This window comes from Muntiacus reevesi, chromosome 2, assembly GCF_963930625.1.
Source record: "Muntiacus reevesi chromosome 2, mMunRee1.1, whole genome shotgun sequence".
Lineage (NCBI taxonomy): Eukaryota > Metazoa > Chordata > Mammalia > Artiodactyla > Cervidae > Muntiacus > Muntiacus reevesi.
Genome location: NC_089250.1, coordinates 28,393,176 through 28,406,370, shown reverse-complemented (window position 1 = coordinate 28,406,370; position 13,195 = coordinate 28,393,176).

Here is a 13,195-nt window from a genome sequence, read left to right as displayed (position 1 = left end):
ACCTTATTGTATATGGTTTTCCCTCTCCTCATTTCCTTTCATCCCAGCCCCACTAGATAAGGGGAAGCCCAGAATGGAGGCAGTACCTTTGACATATGGCCCTGACAGACCTCCCACAAAATGTGAGCTGGGTGCAGCAGATTCTTTGGTCTAGAATTAGGGAGCATGGAGAGACTGAGGCAGTAGTAACTGACATGGAAAGTTCAAGACATGAATAGGGTCAGAGAGCCTATTTTTTGCACCCAAAAAGAAAGCATTTTACTTTCTAGCAAATCAGAGGTTCCCAGTCAATCAGATCTTTAGTGGAAATTAGGTATGTCTACAGCTATGGTTTATCCTAGAGTAAGTTATCACACAAAGGGAAATGTGGCCTAAAACCATCCCACGGGGCTCAGCCCCCCAGTACTGGAAGAGTAACACCATATTGATAAGGGGCTCTCATCACCTCTTCTCCATATATACTTGTCCCAAAGCCTGAATTTCTAAAGGCTGATCCTCCTCGGAACCACTGTTTTAAGGAGGGAGAGATTGATCTCATTACAGATAGATCTTAGAGTTCAGTTTCAGATCACCACAATAAAGCAAATAAAGCAAGTTGCACATTTTTTTTGGTTTCCCAGTACATGTAAAAGTTATGTTTACACTATACTGTTGTCTATTAAGTGTGCAATAGCATTATGTCTAAAAAAAGTATGTACCTTAATTTAAAAATACTTTCTTGCTAAAAAATGCTAGCCATCATCTGAACCATCAGTGAGTTGTAACAGTAACTTCAAAGATCTTTGATGACAGATCACCATTACCAATATAATCATGAAGGAAAATCTTGAATTATTATGAGAATTACCATACTGTGATTCAAAGACATGAAGTGAACAAATGGTACCTGTAGACTTTCTCAGGGTTGTCAAAAATCTGGGGAAGTGTTGCCACAAATTTACACAATGTGTAAAAATTGCAGTATTTGCTAAGCGCAATAAAACAAAGTCTGTGTGTACTAAAAATGCTTTGTCTCTGTGTCTAAAAAGACTCCAGTTTTCTCATTTACAAAAAGCAAAGAGTGAGGTAAGTCAGAAAGGGAAAAACAAATATTGTGTATTAACTCATATATATGGAATTGAGAAAAATGGTACTGATGAACCTGTTTGCAGGCAGAAATAGAGATGAAGACAGAGAGAACAGAGCTTTGTGCTCTCTGATGACATAGAGGGATGGGATGTGGGGTGGTGGGAGGGAGGCCCACATATATATTTCTATTTATAGCTGATTCATGTTGTTGTAGAGCAGGAACTAACACAACATTGTAAAGCAATTATCCTCCAATTGGAAAAAAGCAGAAAGTCCCGGTTTACACCATCCCCATGTTGCCAGGGTAGATACAGGATTAATGGGAGACCCCGAAGGACACGTGCTGAGTGATGCAGAGGACAGATGCCATGCAAATGAGGGACAGAATAATAGCGGAGCTCAGCACACCTGAGCCCACTGTAACCTTTGGGCAGCCTTCTTGAAAATAATATGGGAGATGATATTTAATCAAGCTTATGTGTTTCAGAAGACTGTGGTGGGGAATCTTGCCAAGCAGATTTAGGCTTCAGTGACCTTTTCTGACATTACAAATAGTGTCAGCAGGTTAACACAATGCAGAATGTGCTCAGTGTAGTAGAGAAAAAAAACTTTTATGTCTTTATAATACTTTTTCTTTTTTAAGACTCTAAAGGCCTCCCTTTCACTGGTTTGTCCATTCGAATCTGCCTGAATTTGGGGCCAGTTTACATTATGGATGAAGAAGGCATAGTAATCATGCCTCTATCCAGGGTCAGTGAACTATGGATTGTAGTACTTGGCAGAGATATTGCATTTACTGCATGGCCACAGGCATGGCCTTATTATTTTTTCTGGAGGACACCTAATATATTTACTTGTCCCTTTTTTATTGGTCTGTGCTAGGTCATTTGGACTTCTGGTCTTCCAGGCCCTGACTTTTTGCATTGCTGATGAGTTAAAGCAGATATTGCCTATTTTTAAATTTAAAAGTAGGAGATCATACATATGAAAGAATGTATAAAATGTATGTCCATTCTAAAATAGAATAAAATAAGCATTGATGTGAATAGGAAACAGACTAGCAGCCTCTAGTCCTGGGTTCCCTCCCTGTCTGCACCCTCTCCCACCCCACCTGGAGGTACCAACCTGATTTCACATTAATCATTCCTTTGCTGTTCTTGGTAGTTGTGCTGAGTTGCTATGCCCTCACAATACATTTATTTTTGCCAGTTTTTGAATGTTTTAGAGATAAAATTATCCTGTATGCATTTCCCTCTGACTTTGTCTTTAACTTGATGGGATCGCTGAGGTTCCTTCACATGGCTGAGGTTCCTTCACATGGATATAATGTTCAATTATGAATATTCCATCATTTATTTATCCATTTAACTGTTGGTAAGCATCTGAATTGCTTCTAGATTGTTGCTAGAGTGACAATGCCACATGAATATTCCTGAATGTGTTTTCTGTAGCACAAGTTCAAGAGTTTCTCCAGGGTTTACACCAAGGAATGGAATTGTTGGGGCTTGGGGTAAATGCAACATGTATAATGTAAAATGTTTTCAACAAAGTTGCACAAATATAACCTTTAACCAGCTATGGACAAGGATTACCTGCTCTGTCTACAGTTTCATCAAAACTTAGGATTGCCAACCTAATAGTGTGAAATGATAATCTGATTGTGAAATGACTTTTGTTATTTCCCCATTTGTTTGTGAAACAGCACATTCTTGTTCATTGGACATTCGAGTTTCCTCTTCTGTAAAATTCCTGTTCTTCTCTTACACACATTTTTCAATCAATTGCTTGTTTTTTGTTATTAGCTTAGCAATTTGTTACAAGCTCATAATATTTATTCTTTTCAGTTGTAATTGTTGTATTATCTACATTTGGTTGCTTATATTTTCTCTCTCCTTAAGATAATAATTTTTAGTGAGCAGAAATTCTTGATTCTAATGTAGTCAAATTTATAAATCTTTTCTCTTTGAATTACACATTGGTGTGTTTAAGAAATTCTACCCAGAGGTCATAAAGATGAACTCCTCAGTTCAGTTCAGTTGCTCAGTCATGTCCAATTCTTTGCGACCCCACGGACTGCAGCACGCCAGGATTCCCTGCCCATCACCAACTCCCGGGGCTTACTCAAACTCATGTCCATTGCGTTGGGGCCATCCAACCATCTTATCCTCTGTTGTCCCCTTCTCCTCTGACCTTCAATCTTTCCCAGCATCAGGGTCTTTTCCAAAATATCAGTTCCTTGCATCAGGTGGCCAAAGTATTGGAGTTTCAGCTTCAGTCCTTCCAATTGAAATCAGTCCTTCTAATTGAAATCAGTTCTTCTGATGAATATTCAGGACTGATTCCCTTTAGGACAGACTGATTGGATCTCCTTGCAGTTCAAGGGACTCTCAAGAATCTTCTCCAACACTACAGTTCAAAAGCATCAATTCTTCAGCGCTCAGCTTTCTTCACAGTCCAACTCTCACATCCATACATGACTACTGGAAAAACCATAGCTTTCACTAGATAGACCTCTGTTCGCAAAGTAATATCTCTGCTTTTTAATATGCTGTCTAGGTTGGTCATAGCTTTCCTTCCAAGGAGCAAGCATCTTTTATTTTCATGACTTTAATCACCATCTGCAGTGATTTTGGAGCCCAAGAAAATAGTCTCTCACTGTTTTTATTGTTTCCCCATCTATTTGCCATGATCTTAGTTCTGAATGTTGAATTTTAAGGCAACTTTTTCACTCTCCTCTTTCACTTTCATCAAGAGGTTCTTTAGTTCTCCTTTGCTTTTTGCCATAAGGGTGGTGTCATTAGCATATCTGAGGTTATTGATATTTCTCCCTGCAATCTTGATTTCAGCTTGTGCTTCATCCAGCCTGGCATTTTGCATGATGTACTGTGCTTATAAGTTATAAGTTAAATAAGCAGAGACACAATATATAGCTTTGACATACTCCTTTCCCGATTTGGAACCAGTCTGTTGTTCCATGTCCAGTTCTAGCTGTTGCTTCTTGACCTGCATACAGATTTCTCAGGAGGCAGGTTAGGTGGTCTGGTATTCCCATCTCTTTCAGAATTTCCCAGAGTTTTCTGTGATCTGCACAGTCAAAGGCTTTGGCATAGTCATTAAAGCAGAAGTAGATGTTTCTGTGGAACTCTTGCTTTTTCGATAATCCAGCAGATGTTGGCAATTTGATCTCTGGTTCCTCTGCCTTTTCTAAATCCAGCTTGAACATTGGAAGTTCACAGTTCATATACTGTTGAAGTCTGGCTTGGAGAATTTTAAGCATTATTTTACTAGTGTGTGAGATGAGTGCAATTGTGCAGTAGTTTGAGCATTCTTTGGCCTTGCCTTTCTTTGGGCTTGGAATGAAAACTAACCTTTTCCAGTCCTGTGGCCACTGCTGAGTTTTCCAAATTTGCTGGCATATTGAGTGAAGCACTTTCACAGCATCATCTTTTAGGATTTGAAATAGCTCAACTGGACTTCCATCACCTCCATGAGCTTTGTATGTAGTGATGCTTCTTAAGGCCCATTTGACTTCTCATTCTAGGATGTCAGGCTCTAGGTGAGTGATCACACAATCATGGTTATATGGGTCATGAAGATCTTTATGGTACAGTTCTTCTGTGTATTCTTGCCACCTTTTCTTAATATCTTCTGCTTCTGTTAGGTCCATCCCATTTCTGTCCTTTATTGTGCCCATCTTTGCATGAAATGTTCCCTTGGTATCTCTAATTTTCTTGAAGAGATCTCTAGTCTTTCCCATTCTACTGTTATCCTCTATTTCTTTGCACTGATCACTGAGGAAGGCTTTCTTACCTCTCCTTGCTATTCTTTGGAACTTTGCATTCAAATGGATATATCTTTCCTTTTCTCTTTTGCCTTAAGCTTCTCTTCTTTTCTCAGCTATTTGTAAGGCCTCGTCAGACAACCATTTTCCGTTTTTGCATTTCTTTTCCATGGGGATGGTCTTGATCTCTGCCTCCTGAACATATGTCGCAAACTCCCATCCATAGATCTTCAAGGCAGTCTGTCTATCAGATCTAATCCCTTGAGTCTATTTGTCACTTCCTCTGTATTATCGTAAAGGTTTTGATTTAGGTCATAGCTAAATGGTTTAGTGGTTTTCCCTACTTTCTTTAATTTATGTCTGAATTTGGCAATAAGGAGTTCATGATCTGAGCCACAGTAAACTCCTGGTCTTGTTTTTGCTTACTATAGACCTTCTCCATCTTTGGCTGCAAAGAATATAATCAATCTGATTTCAGTATCAATCATCTGGTGATGTCCATGTGTACATCATTCTCTGTGTTGTTGGAAGAGGGTGTTTGTTATGACTAGTGCATTCTTTTGACAAAACTCTGTTAGCCTTTGTTCTGCTTCATTTTGTACTTCAAGGCCAAATTTGCTGTTACTCCAGGTGTTTCTTGACTTCCTACTTTTGCATTCCAGTCCCATTTAATGAAAAGGACATATTTTTGGGGGTATTAGTTCTAGAAATTCTTGCAGGTCTTCATAGAACCATTCAGCTTTAGCTTCTTCAGCATTACTGGTTGGGGCATGGACTTGGATTACTTTGATATTGAATGGTTTGCCTTGGAAATGAAAAGAAATCATCATTTTTGAGATTGCACCCAAGTGCTGCATTTTGGACTCTTTTGTTCACTATGTTGGCTACTCCATTTCTTATACAGGATTCTTGCCCACGGTAGTAAAAACACTGGTCATCTAATTTAAATTCACCAGTTCCAGTCCATTTTATTTCACTTATTCCTAAAATGTTGATATTCACTCATGCCATCTCCCCTTTGACCTCTTCCAATTGGCTTTGATTCATGGACCTAACATTCCAGGTTCCTATGCAATATTGATCTTTACAGCATCGGACTTTACTTCTGTCACCTGTTACATCCACAACTGGGTGTTGTTTTTGCTTTGGCTCCATCTCTTCATTCCTTCTGAAATTATTTTCCACTGATCTCCAGTAGTATATTGGGCACCTACTGACCTGGGGAGTTCACCTCTCAGTGTCCTATCTTTTTGCCTTTTCATAAAGGCAATCCCAAAGAATGCTCAAACTACCACACAATTGCACTCATCTCACACGCTAGTAAAGTAATGCTCAAAATTCTCCAAGCCAGGCTTCAGCAATACATGAACCATGAACTTCCAGATGTTCTAGCTGGTTTTCAAAAAGGCAGAGGAACCAGAGATCAAATTGCCAACATCCGCTGGATCATTGAAAAATCAAGTGAGTTCCAGAAAAGCATCTATTTCTGCTTTATTGACTATGACAAAGCCTTTGACCATGTGAATCACAAGAAACTGTGGAAAATTCTGAAAGAGATGGGAATACCAGACCACCTGACCTGCCTCTTGAGAAACCTATATGCAGGTCAGGAAGCAATAGTTAGGACTGGATATGGAACAGCAGACTGGTTCCAAATAAGAAAAGGAGTATGTCAAGGCTGTATATTGTCACCCTGCTTATTTGACTTATATGAAGAGTACATCATGAGAAACACTGGTCTGGAAGAAGCACAAGCTGGAATCAAGATTGCTTGGAGAAATATCAATAACCTCAGATATGCAGATAACATCACCCTTATGGCAGAAAGTGAAGAGAAACCAAAAAGCCTCTTGATGCAAGTGAAAGAGGAGAGTGAAAAAGTTGGCTTAAAGCTCAACATTCAGAAAGCTAAGATCATGACATCTGGTCCCATCACTTCATGGGAAATAGATGGGGAAACAGTGGAAACAGTGTCAGACTTTATTTTTTTGGGCTCCAAAATCACTGCAGATGGTGATTGCAGCCATGAAATTAAAAGACACTTACTTCTTGGAAGGAAAGTTATGACCAACCTAGACAGCATATTAAAAGGCAGAGACATTACTTTGCCAACAAAGGTCCGTCTAGTCAAGGCTATGGTTTTTCCAGTGGTCATGTGTGGATGTGAGAGTTGGACAGTAAAGAAAGCTGAGCACTGAAGAATTGATGCTTTTGAACTGTGGTGTTGGAGAAGACTCTTGAGAGTCCCTTGGACTGCAAGGAGATCCAACCAGTCCATCCTAAAGGAGATCAGTCCTGGGTGTTCATTGGAAGGACTGATGCTGAAGCTGAAACTCCAATACTTTGGCCACCTAATGCGACGAGTTGACTCATTGGAAAAGACCCTGATGCTGGGAGGGATTGGAGGCAGGAGGAGAAGGGGATGACAGAGGATGAGATGGCTGGATGGCATCACCGACCCAATGGACATGAGGGGGTTTGAGTAAACTCCGGGAGTTGGTGATGGACAGGGAGGCCTGCCGTACTGTGATTCATGGGATCACAATGAGTCAGACACGACTGAGCGACTGAACTTAACTGAACTGAACTGTTCATGGGGTTCTCAAGGCAAGAATACTGAAATGGTTTGCCATTCACTTCTCCAGTGAACCACATTTTGTCAGAACTCTCCACCATGACCTGTCCGTCTTGGGTGGCCCTACATGGCATGGCTCATAGTTTCATTGAGTTAGACAAGGTTGTGGTCCATGTGATCAGTTTGATTAGTTTTCTGTGATTGTGGTTTTCATTCTGTCTTCCCTCTGAAGGATAAGGATAAGAGGCTTATGGAAGCTTCCTGATGGGAGAGACTGACTGAGGGGGAAACTGTGTCTTGTTCTGATGAGTGGGGCCATGCTCAGTAAATCTTGAATCCAATTTTCTGTTAATGGGCAGGGCTGTGTTACCTCCCTGTTGTTTGACCTGAGACCAAACTATAGTGGAGGTAATGAAGATAAAGGCAACCTCCTTCAATGGTCCCATGTATGTATGCACTGTGGCACTCAGTGCCCCTGACCCTGCAGCAGGCCACCACGGACCCGTGCATCTGCTGGAAACTCCTGGACACTCATGGGCAAGTCTGGGTCAGTATCTTGTGGGGTCACTGCTCCTTTCTCCTGGGTCCTGGTGGGCACAAGGTTTTGTTTGTGCCCTCCAAGAGTCTGTTTCCCCACTCCTGTGTAAGTTCTAGTGGCTCTATGGTGGGGTTTAATGGCGACCTCCTCCAAGAGGGCTTATTCCATTCCGGGGTCTGCTGCACCCAGAATCCCTGCCCCTGTGGCAGGCTGCTACTGACCCACACCTCTGCAAGAGACACTCAAGCACTCAAAGGCATGTCTGGCTCAGTCTCTGTGGGGACTCCTGGTGTGCATAAGGTTTTGTTCGAGCCCTCTGAGCATCTCTGGCGGGTGTGGTATTTGATTCTAAATGTGATTTTGCCCCTCCTACCATCTTGCTGGGGCTTCTCCTTTGCCTTTGGACATGGGCAGGTTTTTGGTCGGATCCGAAATTCTCCTGGGTACAGTCGTTCAGTAGTGAGTTGTAAGTTTGGAGTTCTCACAGGAGAAGATGAGCACATGTCCTTCTACTCCACCATCTTGTAGATCCCTTGTGTAAAGATGAACTCCTACTTCTTCTAAAGTTTTATCATTTTCCCTATGGGCTTTAATAAAATCTACCAGGACTTACGTTTGTGTAGATAAGAGGAAATTTAACTTTTTTATAGAATTGTCTGTCCTCTCTCCACTCATCTGTGTTACTCTGAGATAGGTAAGATCTCCATATATGCATGGGCATATTTCTGAGCATTCTATTTTGTTCAGTTAGCCTGGTTCTCATACCCTGTGCCAGCATCAAGAAGAAGTGCTTGAGTATAAAATATTGCAGTCCAAATTTCCTCACTTTATTTCTCTTCCCAACTTGCTGTGAATAAACCCCGTGTTCCTAGAGGATCAGTTATTTACAGTGGAGTCCCAAACCAATTTCACTACTAATAAGAGATACCTGTTATTGAGTTCCTCTGTGCCAGGTATTGTGCTAGGCAGTTGGTGTATATTTTATACATTTTAGAACCCAAACCCTGTGAAGCAGCTATAATTATTCCCATTTCACAGATGAGGAAACTGAATTTAAAAGGAATTGAGTAAATCTTCCAAGATCCTACAATATGGAACCTGCAAGGCCATTTTCCCTCAATACCTCAGTGCTGTTTCCCTTGGTTTATTCAGATATTTGTATTTTTAATACATGGTGATGACTTACTTGGATGAGGAAAGTCTAAATTCCCAGCATGAAATTGCCCATATTCCCTCTTGTATAATAAATTTCAACTTAATTAGAACTATCCATTCTCCCTTCTCTCATCCCCTCAACTCTAGGCAAACTAGATTTCTGCAGCCCAAGAAGCCTGGAGGCTTAATTTAAAGTAAGATTTCACAGTTTCTCTTTGGGAGGAATGGAGCATCCTCCTGCTTCACTATCAGGAAGTTGGACTATGTGCTTTGTGATAAATGACCCCCACTTAACTACCTCTTTAAGTATTTTAGCCATACTCACATTTCTAAAAAACAATACTAATAATAATGGTGAAGATGAAGAGCCTGGTGAGGGCTGGGTTGGCATACATCTTTCTTCTCAGAGTTGGTGTCTTTTCATCTTCTTTTTTTCCCCGGAGAAAGTTGTTTCATTTAGAGCATCAATTTCATTTGAAAACAAAAGATAAGCACCTTTCTTCTCTGCAGGAGTCTAGGAAAGATTCTGTGGTTAGTTTGTAAGGCACTTTGAGCTTCTCAGGTAAGAGTCGTTTTGGAATTTCTGAGATTAAGGAATTATTGTCTTAACATCCTGTTTTTCTGAAACCTGATATTTACTGTTTTTTCCCTTTTTTTTTTTTTTTTTTTTTGGTCTTTGCAAAAGATACCTCAAAAGCTGGCAGAGAGGTAAACCTTAAGAAGGTTGAGAATGTGTCTTTAATAGGGGCAGTGCAGGAAAGGGATGTGGGCAAGGGTGAAGAGGGGCCTTGTTTCTCATTGGTAAAAAGACAAGCATCCTCATGATAGGAATGGTCTTATTTATAAGAGTTGGTGGTGGCTACCAACATGATTGGGTCTTAGAACGTGTTAGTGGGGTATCCCATCCCCAATGACTGACATCTTACTCCTTGGGTCCTAAAGATCTTCTGATCCTTTGTAATCTCTATTACAATGTTTATATGTCTGAGAGAGCTATACTGAAGGTGTTATCACTGCTATCTTTACCAACTTATTCAATTGTTTTAGAAATGTGTTTAATAACTACTAAGTGCCAAAACCAATGCTAAGGTCAAGGGATATAAAGAGAAAGGCAACAGAACCTTCTCCCTTTAGGACCTTGTAGGCTGGTACAATACACTTAAGAAAGCTGTAATTATAGTTGTGGGAAATGTGTCTACACACACACACACACACTTTCTGTAGAAACTCAGAAGAGGGGCACCTGATCGCCAGCCTACCCCACAGCAGGGATGACCTGATGGCCATGTGAGAGCATGAATGGGTCACAGAAGTGAGCACGTCAGAGAATAAGATGATGGCAAGAAAAGAATTAGAACATTAGTTGGTGAAGCTAGAAGATAAACTTTGTCTGCTTAGCAATTTTATTAAAGATTGACCATGAAAGAAAGAAAGTGTTAATCACTCAGTTGTTTCCGACTCTTTGCAACCCCATGGACTGTAGCCTGCCAGGCTCCTCCATCCATGGGATTCTCCAGGCAAGAATACTGGAGTGGGTTGCCATTTCCTTTTCCAGGGAATCTTCCTGACCCAGGGATAAAGACTGACCATAACAGTACAGAATCCCAAAAGCAACTCGAAACATACTTCTTGTGAGAATAGAAATGTGCTGTTTCTATTACTTCACTGGGGGCTGTGTAACCACTATACCCTTCAGAATCTTCCATTGGCTCCACTGTGCGGGCAACTACATTCCTGACCCCAAAAGTCCTTGGCAAACTTACGCACATGGATGTGGTCTCTTCCTACCCTCCATACCCATCTGACTTTCCAAAGGATTACTTTGTTAGGTTTCATTGGTGTAGAGCAGATCCAGGGCTCTCCATCATCCCCATGCTGGTGAGGAGATGGTGGCCTCCCTGTGCAACAGTGGAAGTGAATTCTGCCTCCGAGCCAGGCAGGCTGCTGGCCTTATGCTGTGAAACATAGCTGCTCGGCTCCTGGGGGTTGGTTGTTAGAGACTAGCTTCATAGGGAACAAAGAGGTGGGTTTCTCTTCATGCAGCTCTTTCCCCATCATAACAATTTCAGTTTTCCTGGCACAGTTTTCCTCAAGCCATTACTTAAGAGAGAGCAGCATGAATATGAATAATACGGTTTGAGCAGAAAACTTGCAAAAGCAAGAGGTTGAGATGCAAAGGCTCCTTCAGCCTGGAGACTTGACCACATGGCGGAGGAAGCCAGAAGTCCAGTCCTGCCTGCACTTTCATTTAAGAGACAATAAGGAGCTAGTTGGGTGAGAACAGACTACAAAGCTGTCATATCCTTTCTTTCTCTTTTTAACTGTTTCTTGATGAGCAAAGAAATTTCTAGTGAGCATTTGCAATTCCTTTTTTCAGACAGCCAAGTACAAATCCATTTGCTGAGTCCAAGAAGAACTGGGGCGTCACTAAGAATGCCAAAGCTTTACAAAGCAAAATCGGAAAGGGCAATTTCTGATCTTAAATTAGCACCATCAGGTGTGAGGAGAATTCTAATCGTCCACATGTGTTGCACAGCGATGATATTTTAGGAATTTTGAAGTTATTGCACAGATCCACCATTTTTTGTTTTTGAATAAAATAGGAAAGTAGTATTTCCCAGCCCAGACTGTTCAGATCAGAACGTGATCACCACCCTTTGATTCATTTACTGGCCCTTGACGGCAGTGGAGCTCCTGATCTGTTGCCTGCCGGTTGGTTGGCACTGATCCGTAATCTTAAACCTTGAGATGAGAGAGTCATTGCTTTCCAGGGAGTGCTGCTGTTGGGGAGGGGAGATGAGGGAGCAAATATGTGTCGTGCATACTCAGCACCACTGCCTACCGTGGGTGCTTCACAGGTAGCGCTTTGTATAATCCTCACAACAGCCTCAAGATATATTTCTATCCCATTTTACAGGTGATCAGATAAGTTGAGTAACTTGCTCATGGTCTCACAGACAGCTTATCTATAAGGGGACAGACCTGAGTCACTTGGAAGCTGTGCTTTTCTGACTATAGCAAGGCAGAGATGGGAGCCAGCAGTGTTAGCTAGGATTCTGTGTCCTGTGCACCACGGGGTGCGCACCGTCTCATCAGTAGAATTTTGCAGACTCCTAGTTAAAGAACCCATCTTAGAACCTCTCATGTTCCTTCCATTTGAACCTCATTGTTCAGACTAGTGTTTTCCACCCACATCTTTCCTCATGTCTAGAATATTGGCAGCTGCCGGGGTCTACAGCTTATAGCCCCACTGGGACTCTGACCCCTAGAGTGGGCTTTGTGATGACAAGAATTAGGCCCAGATCCAAGAATGTAAATATGAAAACTAAGCAGGAGAGCTGGGGGAGTCTTGCTGGAGGGATTCACTTTGGGGGTTTAGTATGCTTTGCTCATCACCCCAAGTCTGACCTTCACTATAACCTTACTGGGAAGTGTCATCACTTATTCTCAGATGTCTAGTGAATTTCAATACTTAAAACATATTAAACCCTGCTTTACAGTACCTCAGCTATTCAGATTAATAGGAATTTTAAATCAGCACATTCAAAGTGTTCTTTCATTAAATAAACAATTACTGTGTAGCTTCTATATATCAAGCCCAGGTTGAAAGTGAAGTGAAAGTGTTAGTTGTGTCTGACTCTTTGCGACCCAAGGGATCAAACCCGTGTCCTCCTGTGTTGGTAGATGGATTCTTTACCACTGAGCCCCCCTCCCAACCCACCCCCCCCTCCCCCAGAAACCATAAGCCCCAGGATGAACCTGGCTTTATCAAATGTTTCCCAAGTGTAGTGCCCACTCTTAAGAGCCATCTAGGGGAGTTCTGTAGTATAACAGAAAAGAGGACAGCTCCCTTCTGCTGTGGATTGAAGAGAAGGTTCCCAGAGGAAGACACTTTTGTGATGGACCTTGAAGGATGAATAGGAGTTTTCTAGGAAGAGAAGGCAAGAATGAAGACTATAGTTATATGACCACCACACAGGCATACAGAATAAGTACTGACGGATGAATGGATAAGGAAGCTGTGGTACATATACACCATGGAATATTACTCAGCCGTTAAAAAGAATTCATTTGAATC